At 44.7% G+C, this 15,054-nt stretch overlaps 1 protein-coding gene across 11 annotated transcripts in view; it reads left to right on the top strand.

Moving 5' to 3' along the window:
• The window catches only part of TENM4 (teneurin transmembrane protein 4), a 601,437-nt gene that overhangs the window by 293,546 nt on the left and 292,837 nt on the right, over positions 1-15,054 (top strand). The window contains exon 1 of one of the 11 annotated variants that reach the window (XM_019623659.1): positions 9,190-9,394. The exons of the other annotated variants lie outside the window; for them this stretch is intronic. The gene's annotated coding sequence lies outside the window, so the exon portion shown is untranslated. Of the gene's footprint in view, positions 1-9,189; positions 9,395-15,054 lie in introns of those variants that run through there. 11 annotated transcript variants of the gene reach the window in all.

Genomic DNA, 15,054 nt, shown 5'->3' with positions numbered 1-15,054 from the left:
GTATCCCAGTATTAAACAGCAGACTGGCTGGTAGGCCGTCCTTGTGTAAAGACCAGAGAGACCCAAGGCGCTCTCTTCGCTGTGTTGAGGTGGAAGGACCACCAGGAACCCTGATTCCCAGGGGAAGGCAGGTGAAAGCAGAGCCCCTCTCCTTGTGAATGCTGAACAAAAACAAAAATGGCCCTGAGAAATCGGTGAGGAAGAGAGCCGGAGATCAAATGAGCTGAGCCTGAGAAATTTATGGCGTTCTATTTTCCAGAGACCATTTTCCCAACATAAGTCACAGAGACAGATGGCCCCAGACTTGCTTCTGAAAATAACCACTGTTGAGGAGAGGAGAGTTGACTTAGTGGGAGCTGCCCAGCCTGAAGAGTGACACCCACAAGATTTAATAGGCTGGAAAAGAGGCAAGTTTGGGCCCAGGAAGCTTCAGCTCTGCCGATCCCATCCCATTAGGGACCCAAAGCAGATGATGTTGTCTTTGCTGCCTGTGTGTGTGTGTGTGTGTGTGTGTGTGTGTGTGTTTTAAATAACTTACTGTTTTTAACTCATTATCACATTTGTTCCTTGAAAAAATTAGAAAATATAGAAAAATAGAAAGAAAAAATAAAATTCATTCATAATTCTACTGCCCTAAGGTAACACGTATTAACATTTGTATACAGCTTACACACATGCACACGCACACACACATGCTCACACACACACAAGCATCAGAATTACATTTTTTATACAGTTTTGCCTCATGATTTTTTATATCCCACTTCCCATGTCCCTAAACATTTTTTACAAACATGGCTTATAATGTCTACATATGAGCATTGTACTGATGTGCCTTAATTTACATAATTAGGCACTTTTAACATAAAGAATGTTTTTCCTTTTTAATATTTTTAAGCTTTTTTTTTTTTTTTTTTTAGTAAATCTTTTGATAAGTCATGATTATGTTCTTGGTTAAATTCCTAGAAGTAGAATTGCTTAGTTAAAAGGTTCCTCATTGTAAAAATCAGTGTACACCAAACCATACTACCAATATTAGTACATAAAATCTTGTTTGTATTTAAAACCAACATCTATTTTAGTATCTACTAGATGCCAGATATCTTCACATTTATTAGTTTATTTTCTCCTGAGCTTTAAAAAAATAATTTTTAAAAGTATAAAAAGAATTCTATGCACTCATTGTAGAAAAATTTCAAGTTATAAAAGCATATTTAAAAATTAAAAATTTGCCCATATCGGTGATAACTGTTGTTAAAGACTTTTCAGCTATGTTTCTTCCTATACATTTATACAAATTCATTTATTCACAAATGTTTTACATGCCGAAGGAGCCTGACTTGCCACTGTAACGAAATCATTTTTATCCCACATTTTTTCGATAGTCGCCTTTAATCCTCAGAGCAGCCCCTTGAGGTGTGGACTACTTGTACTCCTATCTTATAGAAGGCTGGGCCACAAAAGAACCTTAGGGTGTTCTAGTCCATCTCCCCAATGGGGAAATCGAGGCCCAGAGAGGTCAAAGGACTTGCCCATGATCCCATGGCGCATTGCTGACTTGCACCCAAACCTCCTGACCCTGAGTCTGTTGTAGCCAACGACAGCCTCTGATGTGGACCCGACTCTATACTGCCCTAAAATGGGTGGCTTTATAAGTAATTGTCCAAATTAGGTCCTTTTTAGAGTAAAGATGGGGCACTATTACTAATTAACGCAGGATAACAGATGTAAATTGGGGCTGTCCCCGACAAACCACAATGTAAGGTCCCTCTAGCTCTCTAGCTTCAGATTTCTGTCACTTTGAAATGCTTTGCAGCAGTGGATGTTAATCCCTTTCAAATCATTATGGGAACCAGTTCCGCAAACCTTTTCTGCACTGCACCTCTGAGCCAGGCCAGGATACAGGATGAGCAGTCTGGGGTCCCTGCTGGGCAGACCAGGCTGTTTTAGTGGTGGATGTTAACATCACTCACTGGAGTCTACAGCAGTGGAGGTCCTGGTCTTCCAGCAGCCCCAAACTTTCATCTTGTAAGAAGATCCTCAGTTTCCTCAATGCCCCATCCTCTGCTCAGAACCAAGATTTTACTTATTCAGAGAAGCAACAGTCTGTCTTGTTAAGAGGAAGTAGATGTGAGGTTGGTGCATGAGAAGGAAAGGAATGTATTTGGTTTTAAGTAGAGGGTCTAGGGTATTTCTAGAAAGGAGACTGAGGAACACAGCCAACCTTCATAGGAAGGAGGAATCCATCAGCTCAGAGTTCCATTGAGAGGAGGGACCTGTGTGGGGCTAATGGTTTTGTGTCATTATTTTCTAGGTGTCATTTGTTGAGTAATTGCTGTGTACTGGGCACTATTCTTAGCGTTTTACATACCGGTTTCTATGTGCAGGTCTGCCAGCTGAAAGGTTATTAGGAGGCTCTTCCAATAACCCAGGGAGCTGCCTGTGAAGAAGGCGCCCTCCCTGCGGCACACAGCCAGTGCTCTAGTTCTACAGATAGGACTCACTTCCCCACTGTGTAAGCGGGCGGGGATGGTCCCTACTGCAGCCTACATGGCGTTTAATATAGATCAATCTGATTCCATTTGGGTGTTCAGATGGATGTCTCAGGACTGCTGAGAAACATGCTGAAAAAGTACATTTTTAATGGTCTTTCTTTCTTTGACAGAGTAATGAACTTGTTCACCAGGCAGCCCTTCACACTTCACTTCAGGTGCATGACATATTCCAAAGACATACCCAGAACCCAGTAGGCTAAAAGGCTCTTCCTAGAGAACTAGCTTGTCCTAGTTATAGGTTACATTTCAGATGCCAAGGAAAGCTACCGCCGAGTCACACAAAGGTGCGAGTAGCTGAAATTGTTCTTTCTGCAGATCTCAGAATTCCCTCATCATATGTTGTTTTCATACATCACGGCTGCCTCCCTAACACTTTTCCACTTTTTATGGCATCACCCATATTGATAAAGGTGTTACTGGCAGACTTGCTTAGCTGGCATTGTTTAGTCCCCCAAATCACCCTGCTTTTCCTATGAAAGACCTACAGCTGGAAGGATGGCAGACGGAATCAGTGTTGGCCAAGTCCTTACCATGAGACTGCTGGGGTTCTTACAAACATAATATCATTAACCCTGTCAGCAACTCTTTGCAGTGGGTGTTAGCACTCCATTTTTCCAAGGAGAAAACTGAGAAGTAAAATGACTTGCCCATGGTCATGTGTGAAACTGGGCTTTGATCACTGGTTTATGTGACGGGAAGCCTATGGCCTTTCCACTTTAGAAGTGCTTCAGTTGATGGGCAGACATTTTCCTTTCCCTACTCCGAACCAGGGCTGATCAATTCAATTCACATCGCTCAGTGCAAACAGCATTGCAGTTATTGGTTCTTACCCAGGTCCTGTCACAGATGACCTGACTTCTCTAAGCCTCCATTTCTTGACCTTGAAAATGGGGATGAATTTTCCTGCCCATAAACTGATGGGTTGTGAGGAAAAGATCTTGGAAAGCACCTGGCCCTGTTCCTGGTCTCCAAGAGGAGCTCTGCAAATGTGTGTTCCCGACCCGGCCTCACCCCCACTCCAACCATATGGGTGTCTACACTCTTTCACTTCCTTGCTTTCTCTCTTCATTCTTCTCTGCTATAAGCTAGAGGTAGGCTCACAGAGACCTCCACTCAAGAAACTTGGATGGCTCCCCTCCACCCTTAACTGGCCCCCTTGGTTGTTGGAGTGAGGTGTAAGAAGGTTCGTTTCAATCATCCCATCTCGCTTTACCATTAACTCATTGGAAAATTCTACAGTACAAGGTTCCCTTCAGCTGACCAGGATACCCAGGAAGGTAACCCTAAACTCCAGTCCATGGCATCGAGTATCCTTATTTACCTAAATGAACATGCATCTGGCCCCTACTCAAAAGGCGAGTCTAGAAGATCATGTGGACTTTCAACATCCTGGCTGAAGTGAGCCAATTAGAAAGTAAATCTGACTGACCAGGCAGATGCCTTAAGTTTAAAAAGCAGACCTTTCTAAAGAAGAAGTGTTACATACGTACAATGGAATATTACTCTGCCATAAAAAAAGAATGAAATTTTACCATTTGCAACAACATGGCTGGACCTGGAAGATATTAAGCTAAGTAAAATAAGTCAGACAGAGAAAGACAGACAACATACGATCTCACTTATATGTGGAACCTAAAGAACAAAATAAATGAACAACAAAGCAGAAACAGACTCAAAGAATACAGAGAACAAACTGATGGTTACCAGATGGGAGGTGGGTTGGGGTACCCAGTGAAAAAGGTAAAGGGATTAAGAAGTACAAATTGGTCTACAAAAGAGCCACGGGGATGGAAAGTACAGTATGGGAAAGACAGTCAATAATATTGTAAAAACTATGTATGGTGTCAGGTGGGTGCTAGACTTATGGGGGGAATCACTTCATAAATTATATAATGTCTAACCACTAGGTTGTACACCTGAAACTAATATAAAATAATATTAAATGTCAACCATAACTGAAAAAAAATAGTCATGGGGATGTAAAGTACAGCATAGGGAATATAGTCAATAATATTGTAATAACTATATACAGTGTCAGATGGGTAATAGACTTATTGGGGTGAATGCTTTGTGAGGGATGTAAATGTCTAATCACTATGATGTTTTGTACACCTGAAACTAATATTGTATGTCAACAGTAGTGGAAAAATAAATTAAAAAAAAAATTTTTAGTTATATTTATGTGGTCGTTAGTTTTGTTATGTAACATCACCAGTGTTGTGCTGGTAGCTATTCAACAACATTTACGTTCTCTGACACGGATTTAAAGCTGTTTGACAATTTCTGTGACATAAATACTCAAACCATGGCTAATTTCAAGCAATAAATGTGACATTGCTGGAAAAAAAAAAAAAGAGCAGATTCTACTAATGCACAGCCCTGGGTTTTGTCATTTTCCTCCTCTAAAAGTATCCATGACTCCCCAGTTAAGGGTTGATTTCCTTCTCCTTGTGTTCAAGTTTTAAACCTACTATTCAGAGACTCATTTCTCACTACTCTCTTTACATAGACTTTTTGTTCCATAATCAAGGTACTCTCCTTCCTTTCTACATTCCTTCCACTCTTTCTCCATTAACCCAATATTTACTAGTGCTTTCTATGGACCAGACATTGTGCTAGGCTCTGGGGAATATGGTGATGGACAAGCCAGGCAGGCTAGTGAGCAGACACAGACAAGTAAACACTGCAATGTGGGAAGTACTGCGACAGGGGAAGTACATGGTACTGTGGTAGCACCAGGAAAGGCATCAGAGAAGCCTTCCTGGGGCTGGGGGCGGTGGGGAATGAGGAGGGGTGGCCGTGAGGTTGACCCTAAGGATGAGTGGGAGAAACCCAGGGTGGCAGTGATGAAGGAAGAGGAAAAGAAATGCTCAGGGAGAAGGAACAGCACGTGCAAAACCTCTGACCCAACTTTGTAGTTGTGCTTCAGGGGGTGCCCTTCATATAGATTTGATGTCCATGGTGCCTTGAACTTGTGCAACTCGGCAAACTTGGGCAAAAGAGAGAGCAGTGAACTCGTGGAAATGAGAGCAGGTCAGCATGTGTCAGCAGACTTGGTGAGCAGTTCATGGTAACTGATAGATGATACTTGAGAGATAAGAGAGGCTGGGGTCCGGAGACCAGATATAGGGTGAGAGCCTTACTCTTCCTTCTGCCACGGATGCTCATGCCCACATACATCTCTTCATCTCTCCCCATTGGAACCTTCTGTGGCTCCAGAAAGCCTTTCTTGTTAGTCAAGTTGAAATGATCCCTCTGCCCTCCATCCTCACATTGCTCTGGGCTGTCTGCTATTCTGAAAGGTCCCACCTCTGCTTTGCTCAGAGTTTCATGTGATGCTCTCTCTCCCCTCCCACCAGCTCCTTTGAGGCCACGTCTCACAGTTTGTATCACCCTCACCTTCTAGCCAAATCAGGGGGTGTTTTAGGACACATTTGTGGAATGAAACAGTATTAGCCATACTTTTGCAATCATACACTGCTCTTATAAAAAAGAAATGATAAAGTCATTGCCCCTCACTTTATATACACAGATTTATTCATCAAGACACCTAACATTGATTAGGTGTTTACTGGCTGCCACACTGTTCTCAGCAGTTAGGTATTTCAACTCTTTTAATCTTGAGCACAACCCTGTGAAGTAGGTGTTCTTTTTTTTTTTTATATGTCCATTATATAGATGAGGAAATTGAGTCACAAAGGGTGAAGTAACTTGCCCAAGGTCACTTCTACTGAGCTAGCAAGTAGTGCAACTAGAAGTCAAATGTAGGGTCTGACGCCAGAGCCCATACTCATACTACAAACCTGCACTGCCTCTGTAGGTGCCAAATTGGTATAGCAATGCATTTTATCACGTGTTTCTAGCATGAATGTATTATATATGTTACAAAGCATAAATATAAATGTTTAAAAAGAGTGAGATAAATATAAATATTTCCCATATTTTCTTGCACCCCAGGGGTCATGGTTCTGTGCACCCTACCTTGGGACCACTTGAATTAAAAGCTGCTGATGACTAAGGGAGGGGGAATTGACGTGTTTCTAATAACAGCTGTACTTCACAGAAACCTCATGAGTTGTTGTGCACCTGCCAAGGGCCCGGAAGCTTGTTAGGCGCTTTGCATGTTAGGTTAGGATTGTTCAGAGCAACCCTGGAGGCCTGAGGTGATCTGGCAGCACTGGTTTGGACTATGTTGAGGTAATTGGGTGGAAGGGAGAGGAAACAGGCATGAGACGTGGGAGGGCAGTGTGCTGCTCTCAGCCCGGGGTCTCTGAAGTTTGTAATGGAACAACTTCCTTCGTTCTGGAACTATGTATTTCATAAAGGCTGACAGATTGACTCAGGAGGAAGCTGTAAGAATACCCTAGAACAACATATCATGTTTCTTAACTTTTGTCTGAAATTCTAACAACGCAAGTGCGGTGTGGTGCTGGTTATCTCAAACTCATCAGAAGCTCTGACTGGAGACTATAAGATGTCTAGGGGCAATAAAAAGTGAGGAAATCAAGGCACATTTACTTAATAAATGTAGCCTTGATGAAAAGTAAAAAATCACTCCAAAAGCAGGACCACAGGGGAAGGGGGATCATGGGCAGGGCTCTCCGTGGGGTGGCTTCATTCAATTTAATACGCATTTGGTCAGCCCAGACCCTGGCCCTTTGCTTGCTCACGCATGATGCGTGTTCAGGTTTAGTATCTTCAGTCCTCACAGCATCTGTGTGTAAGGGGAGGAACCAAAAGCCAGTTTCCCAAGATCATACAACTCAGAAGAGGCTAGGTCATGAAGCAACCCCCGATTCTGTTGAACTCCAAAGCCCACTCCCAAGAACATACTGTACCCTAAGAATGTGCCATACACTGTGATGTGCAGCAGCACATAACTACAAATACAGCTGGGCAAATGTGACATCAGAACTAAAGACAAGGCTAGTTCAGAGAAAGAACAATCACCCTCGAGTGCTGTGTGGTAAGTGGTGTCAGGGAAAGCTCTCTCCAGGTGAACTGGGAACACTGGTTTGGATGATTTTGAGGTAAGTCACAGTCCGGATTTTTAGCTAAAGAAACCAAAACACAGAGGGGGAAGTCACCCAGAGGTTGTACCACTGGTCCCTGCTGCCTCAGTTGTTCTTACTGAATTTCTAATACGAACCAGCCAAATGGCATACACGATACCTCTATAAAATGTCACGTGTAAGGTTAGGTTCAGGGGTTGACAGAAGAGTCAAAGAGTCATGAACCTGCAAAATCCTGCAGGATTCGGTGACTGAGTGAGCTCTTGGTGGACAAACCAGAAGCAGCATTTCTTTTCTTTTTTTTTTTCAACCTTTTCAATCAACAGGTCTCTGTGCCAACTACCCCTTAGAGCCCTGTCAAACCCTATGGTGGCATGTCTGAGCTGCAGTGTTGCCTAAGGTTCAGTCTCTGAAAAGCTAGATGGGTCTGCTTCTGTTTTCAACCTTCTATCAGTCAAGGTGGGGGAAAAGGAGCCCTCGCTGTTGGGCGGATGCCGTGTCTTGTATTGTAAACTTTTATATGTCTGTGCTTATGTTCCCGCTCTTGTGGGTGATGTACTGCACGTGTCTACACGCCTGCCCTTGGTAGGACTGGGACTTGTCAGACCGCAAAGGTCTTGTCCTAGGCCATCACATTCTCCTTTGGGAGAGCTGGGAGTGTGCTCGCAAAACGAGAGAAAGCTGGGATGTTAGAATCATACAACCCTGACGTGTCAGAAACTTGGAGTCAAACACACTGACTTAGTGCATCGTAGAACTCACAGAATGTTTGTGTCCTAAAGTTATAGAATGATTTCATCCGAGACGATTAGGATGTAAGGGCCCTAGTATGTTAGATCCCTGGAATCCATCTATTCAGCAAATATTGATTTAGTGCCTGTGATGTGCCAGTCACTAGGCTAGATTCTGGGGACACAGAAGTGAAAAAGACTGCTGAAGTCATTGCTCTCAAGGAGTATTCAGAGAGTGCCAGGATTTACAAATCTAAAAATGTTAGATTCTTAGAAAAGTCAAACATGAGAGCATTGAAATCCTAGGATGCCAGTGGTGGATGGTGAGGTGGGGAGGAGGGTTATATCATTTGCTCCAGCTCTCTCTACCCTTTATGAGGCCCCGAACCTGTTCTGCGCATGTCCAATTAAAGCCTCACCAGTAAGAATATCATTTCGGTTCCATGATGTGACAGAATGGCCAGCTTGCAGGGGCTCAGCCATCACCCAATGTGGCTACTCATTTTCCCTGTGAGGCCACTGAGGCTCCGAGCCAGGGCTGCTTGATAGATAACAAGGACCGCCAGGACTAGACCCTAAGCTTTCAGGTCCCTCTGAGAGACCAGGCAAAGCCGGAAGGGCTTCCCGTTTGTTTCCAAGGGGTGCCCTCTTTCCAAGCCTCGCAGACTTCTCTGCCCCGAGGCCCCTGCTCTTCAGGAGTTTGCACCAACTTCCTTCCCAGCGGCATCAGCTCCGCCCTTGGGCCACGTGTGCAGTAGATCACCCTGTGTTGGGAGACCCTTCCCCCATGGATGCGTGTTTTATTTTGCTTCCCCCCTGTCCCCGTGTGCCTTAAAACCAATTTTCATTATTTTTTTCTGTCTGTGTTTGTCTTTGTGGTTCGCAGGTGCTCCCTTGCATTGTTCATCCGCTTCATCAACCCCTATTGAGCAGTCCCCCTCCCCGCCCCCCTCTCCTCCGGCCAATGAGAGCCAGAGGCGGTTGCTAGGCAACGGTGTGGCCCAGCCAACCCCGGACTCAGACTCTGAGGAAGAGTTTGTCCCTAATTCATTCTTAGTTAAAAGTGGCTCTGCCAGCCTGGGGGTCGCAGCGAACGGTAAGTCCCTCTTTCTTCCTAACTTTTGTGGGGTTTTTTGGTTTTTGTTTTCCCTTTCGTTGGCGATGCTGATTAATCTGCCTGCTTGGGCCAATTGCAAGGGCGGAAGGGCCTGGTGCATGGGGGGCTCTTGGTTGTCGCCGCTGGGGCAGCCCCGCTCCTGCCTGGCTGTGCAGCTGGGGTGCGCAGGGGTTGGGAGACTCCTGTCTTCATTTCGAGGACGGACGTCGGGTAGACAGAGCTGCATGAACAGAGATGCACAGACACAAGACAGAAACATCAATAGAGACCCAGGCAGGAAAAAAATTCAGAGACAAAGATGGACACAGAAAAAGAAAAGAAAGGTTAAAACTAAAACAGCACCAATTGGTTGCCTGCTATGTGCCAGGGACTATGCCAGCCACTGCCACTTGTTGCTTCGTTAGATCCCCTTCACAGCCCTGCCTAACAAATTGGTATTATAATGTCCCAGTTAACCATGAGAAAGTTAAGAGAAAGGATACTACCTGGAGTCCAACACTGGCTTTGAAAGTTCTAGACTTTCATACTGCCCCTCCGAGACAGAGGGCCCTGAAGTCCCAACCTGCTGCAGGGCTGACTGCTGGCTGCAGAGAGAGCCTCTGGGCTTTAGTATCCATCTGACCATAATAAGCACTCTTCTAGGCACTGCCCTGACTCTCTTAAGGAGAGCAGTAAGGGGGGTAAGGTAGAAGGGCTCCAGGCTGACCGAGAGCCGCAGCCCCTGATCAGGTGCTGTGTGGCCTGGGCCGAGGTGCTTGCCCTCTCTGTGTCCAGCAGAGGCCAGTCCACTTCTTTACAAGGATGCCCTGAAGGACATTGAAGCCTCCAAGAAGGGGATGATATATTGCCTCTGCTCTCTTTGAAAATCAGAGTGGTCTTTGGCCTTGATGGTTCTCTTCTGACGGGATCTTATATCCTGCATTCTCTTTGACCAAAAGCCAAACCATCCTCCAGGGCCTTTCCCTCTGTGCTTCCTGAGGCTGTTGTCCTTTTGGTGGTTGGGTGTCACTGCTCCGCTATACCTTTTAGCTGCTCATGATTCAAATGATGCACAGAAACAGGAACCCTAGACTGGGAACAAGAAAACTTGTGTTCCAGTCCCAGCTATGTGACTCACTGGCTATTTCCTTGGTAAATCGCTGTCCCTCTCTAAGCCTCAGTCTCCCCATCTTGCCAATGATAGAGCAGTCCCTCAGAAACTCTGAATTTAAGGGTGTCATGTGGTGCTGACTGAGGCGTTCCTGCCAGTAGTCTTCTTAAACTTACTTCTTTATCATATACGTGATAATATTCTTTGTTCGTTGCTGCGTAGATAAGCCTTGCAGGTAAAAGAGAAGACAGGAGATTCAAGTCCTTAATCTCTCCCTTTGCTAATTAACCGAACAAGAGCAATCACTTTGTTCCAAGTTCTGCAGCAAATTGATTGCATTATTGCATGACTGATGTTCAAGGAAGACAGGGAGACTTTCGCCTACAGCCGTCTGCTCAGTTGTGCTCCTCTGTGCTCCTGATCCCCAGGGGACCTGGGGACACTTTGGATTTTTGCCCTGGGGTCTTGATCTGAGTGTGTCACTCTAAAAGTTGGTGATAAATACGTCCCATGCCTGAAGGGAGATTCTGGGTCCTTAGTGGTCTGTTGCTTTGGGGTTGGTGGATCAGGAGAGCGCCAGGGTCCCCACCTGGAACCTGCCTGCCACCTTCCTGTCCCTTGAACCTAAACTGAGGGGTCTTCTGTAAGCCAAAGGACCTGCTGGAACGGGCATGGACCCAGTGCTAGCTGAGTGGGCTCAACTACATAGTGGGTCCAATAAATGCTTGTAGGGCTTAGTTTCATTTTTATTTTTTGGGTTTTTTTTTTCACGAAAAAACAAGTGAAATTATCTTAATGGGATTGTCTTTATTGTTTTTATCTATTATACAAGTGACAATGCTTATTAACATTCACACTATACAGAAAGGTAAAAAAAATGAAGTTCTCTTGTAATTCTTTCTCCGAGAGATAACCACTTTTAACAGTTTGGTGCATGGCCTTACAGATGCTTTTTATGTAGTGTTTATTTAATGAGTGAATGAATGAATGAGCAGGCAATACAAACTACAGGAGGATTACAATGTAGCCAGAGGGCAAGGGCCACAGATTCAAACCTTCCAGTCCCAGACGTGCGACCTAGGCAAAGTACCTCACCTCTAAAATCACTAGTTTCCCCCATCCCCCTATGTGAGATGGGCGGGGGGGGGGGGGGGGGGGGGGGAACCTCCCAAGTTTGCTGTGGAGTTTACTTTCTTATCTCTCTCCCTTCCCTATAGTCACACCCCATCCTCATCCACCAATTAAAGGTGTTAGAGAACACCCTCAATAGATCAATTGCTCTATTTCCTTGAGAGGACTGCTCCCCCTGAGACCTAATTCAGAATGTACTTTAAATGACAAAGGCAGCCCGTCGGGCCCAAAAGGTGAAAATGATGGGTTTCCTTTGGTGGGAGCTGACTCAGCGCCCTGCACACAGGGCTGACCCTATGGGAACCAGTTTTCCCAGAGCTCGGAGCGCGGCTGTGCTCTCCAGTGGCTCCCAAGGGGCCCTCTGCCTACAGCTGTGTCAACTCCAGCCCCAGGTCTGGGACGCCTCAGAACCTCCCTGCTAAAATCCCCAAGCAAAGTGCAAGGAGAACACGTGGGGCATTACAGAACAGCTCATTGTCCCTGCGGAAAAGAAAACAGGGAAAGGAGCATTTTTTGTCATCAGAATCCTAATCCACACCCAAGGATAATCATCTAGAAATCACTGATATATACAAAGAAAGATTTCACTGAAATATCAACTCGTCACAGTCGAAAAGTAGAGGAAGTGGTTAGGATTAAGTAGGTATTTGTCCCTCCCACATAGGAACTTTTCAGAATAAATAGTAACTGTTCCATGAATTGTTCTAATCTAAATTCCGAAATAAAGGGGACTTCAAAAAACATGAAGGTTAATATTAAAGAGGGTCAGGGAGTAGATAGCTCAGAGAAGGTTTTCGATTTCTCGGAGCCTCAGCGAGGTAGGGTGGGTAGGACAGTGAACGCATCGTGAGCATCTTCTATGTGTCTTTTCTTTACATGCACAATCTTAATGAGCTTTCATTTATCTCCACTTCTCTGTTCAGGAAACTGAGGGCCAGTGGCTTGCCCACAGCCCCACTGCCCCTAAGGGACATGTCACAGATTCAAACCCAAGCCTGCTGGACTCCAGAGCCCCTTTTCTCTCTCTCTCTCTCCCTCTCTCCCTCTCTCCCTCTCTCCCTCTCCTTTTTGTGATGTTTCTAATACTAGATCCTGTTATTTTGATGTCTCCTCCTTAGTAGGAGGCTGGAGAAGATAAGAGAAATTCTACAACCCACCCCAACCCCCCCAAAAAAAGCTGATTTTAAAAGAACTCCAAGTTGTTGGATCCCTATCATCACCTCACAAACCTTCATGAAGAGCTTATATGACAGGTGTTTTAGCTCATTGAATCATTGACTCGCATTACACTTCACATTTACCTTGTGACATAGCCCGTTTTAGTCTCACTAAGGCAATAAAGGGCCAGAGAGGTTAAGTACTTCCCCTAAATCACACGTCTTCTATGTGATAGAGCCAGATTTGAACCCCAGATCTGTCGATACCATGGAATGGAACCTTTCCGTTTTGTTTTTTTGAGTACTGTAGGCGTTTCAAAGATGAATCCGACCAGATGACTTAGACTGAGCTCTTCCTGCCTCACGTTACAGTTACAGATTTCTCAGGCTGGTCACCCTGCTCAACATCACTGTTTGGCAGTTTCATTGACTTTCTGGGGTCTTAAGCTGCTAGGCTTATTTTGTTTTGACTTTCAGTCCAAAGGAGGAGTGTTTATTTTTCTTTCTAAATGGGAAACACTGCTATACTTGCAAGCTGCTTCCAAAAGTGTTCTCTTAAAACAAAACAAAAAAATTCAACCTAATTTAGAATCTATCCAGGTTCCTCTGAGGGGAGTCTGCCAGGGTCCTTTTAAGCCAGTTTGTGAACTCAGAAGGCAGAATTGTACCTCTTTCCTACTGTGGAGGTCCAGTGAGGCTTTTGTCTCCTTTCACTGTGGATTTCATGGAAACTGCTTCCGTTGTAGGGTGCTTGCTGCAGGTATGTGGGTCTGTGTGTTTCCCGAGTTCCCAGGATAAAGGATACGGGGGCATGTGAAGTTTTTCAGTCAATTTTGTTCCCTTCTCAACTTGCTTGAATCAGAAGACTCCTGTTGGTCAATAAATTCTTATACCAGCTGTTAAGGGGAATACCAACTCCTAATAGAAAAAAAAATTGATTCCTTCCTTTATTTATTCATTCATGATGACCTTTGAGATGTTTTCTGGGTGTTTTCCAGACAAATGAGGGGTAAAGGGCATTCTAGCACAGAGACTCTATAAAACGGGTATCTAATTTACGGGGTCAAAACCCCTTCAATGAGACCCTTAAAGAGAGATGCATTTCAGGATTCAGAAATGTTCAGATTTAGGAAAGAAAATAGAGTACATGTACTGTATGCTTCCTAACATTCCTAAAGTGCTGGGCTGGTCCATGGTAAGCAAGCAAGTTAATATTTCTGCAATGAAATATATGAACAGTTAATAGTTAAAAGCAAACATGTTAATATTTCTGCAATGAAACATATGAGCTTCCTGTCCATTCAGGTCAGGCTTTGCCACCAAAAGTTTTCATAAAACTTTCAGTCTTAAGAGTTTTGGTTTATCGGAATGGTGGCTGATACATGGTGATCCTGAATTGTGATTTTAATAAATGGGAGATATTGATAGCCAGAAAGATTTAGGAACTTGCCTATGGTTATAGAGATAGCTAGGTAACTTGATAACTAGAAGGCACGAGACAGGTTCGCGTCGCTAGCTGAGATGTTGTGTAGATGTGCTTGTTGTTTCTCCATTAAGACTGTTTGGAAAGGCCAAGTGCCCTCTGCTGTAGACGTGGGACCTTAGGAGGCCATTGCCAGCAGGCTGGCTGCCTCACAGGCCAAGGAATTCAGGAGACTAAAGGCCAAGTGCTTAATTCTGCAAAGACTAGAACTCAGCAACTCTTAAGTTCTTAAGGAAACTTTCCTGACAGCCCCAAGGGCGTATGGACCCCTTTCTTTGACACGCTGCTGTTTTCTGTACAGACTCTCCCCTAACGTTCTGGAGACCTGATTATTCCCATGTCTGGTTTCCTCATTCAGCTGCAGGTTCCTTGAGGTCCTCGGCCTTGTCCACAGCTGTGTCTTTTGTGCTGAGCACCTGTAGATGCTAAAATCAAAACTGAAAAAAAGCTGACTTCCTTTCTCCTTTCTGTCCAACAGCTCCCCTCCCCCACACAAAGCCACCCCCTCGCTAGGAACAGTGCCATGAACCACATACGCACTAGAACTATGGAAACCCACAGAAATGAAGTTCAGAGTCAAGATTCAAAGCACAGCCCCACACTCCACTGTTCTTTCCACCTTACCAAGCACCTCCCTCAACTAGACAAGCCCTTACCTGTGTCCTCCCACCAGGGGCAGGAGATTATGCCCCCCTAATTGGGGGCAGTGGGGACAACCACACAGGGGTCACTTCTGTTTTTGTACAGTTTACAAAGCCCTTTTTCATACATTACCTCG

The sequence above is a fragment of the Hipposideros armiger genome, unplaced genomic scaffold (assembly GCF_001890085.2).
Source record: "Hipposideros armiger isolate ML-2016 unplaced genomic scaffold, ASM189008v1 scaffold_556, whole genome shotgun sequence".
In the NCBI taxonomy this organism is placed as follows: domain Eukaryota; kingdom Metazoa; phylum Chordata; class Mammalia; order Chiroptera; family Hipposideridae; genus Hipposideros; species Hipposideros armiger.
This window is presented reverse-complemented; position numbering and strand designations above follow the sequence as displayed.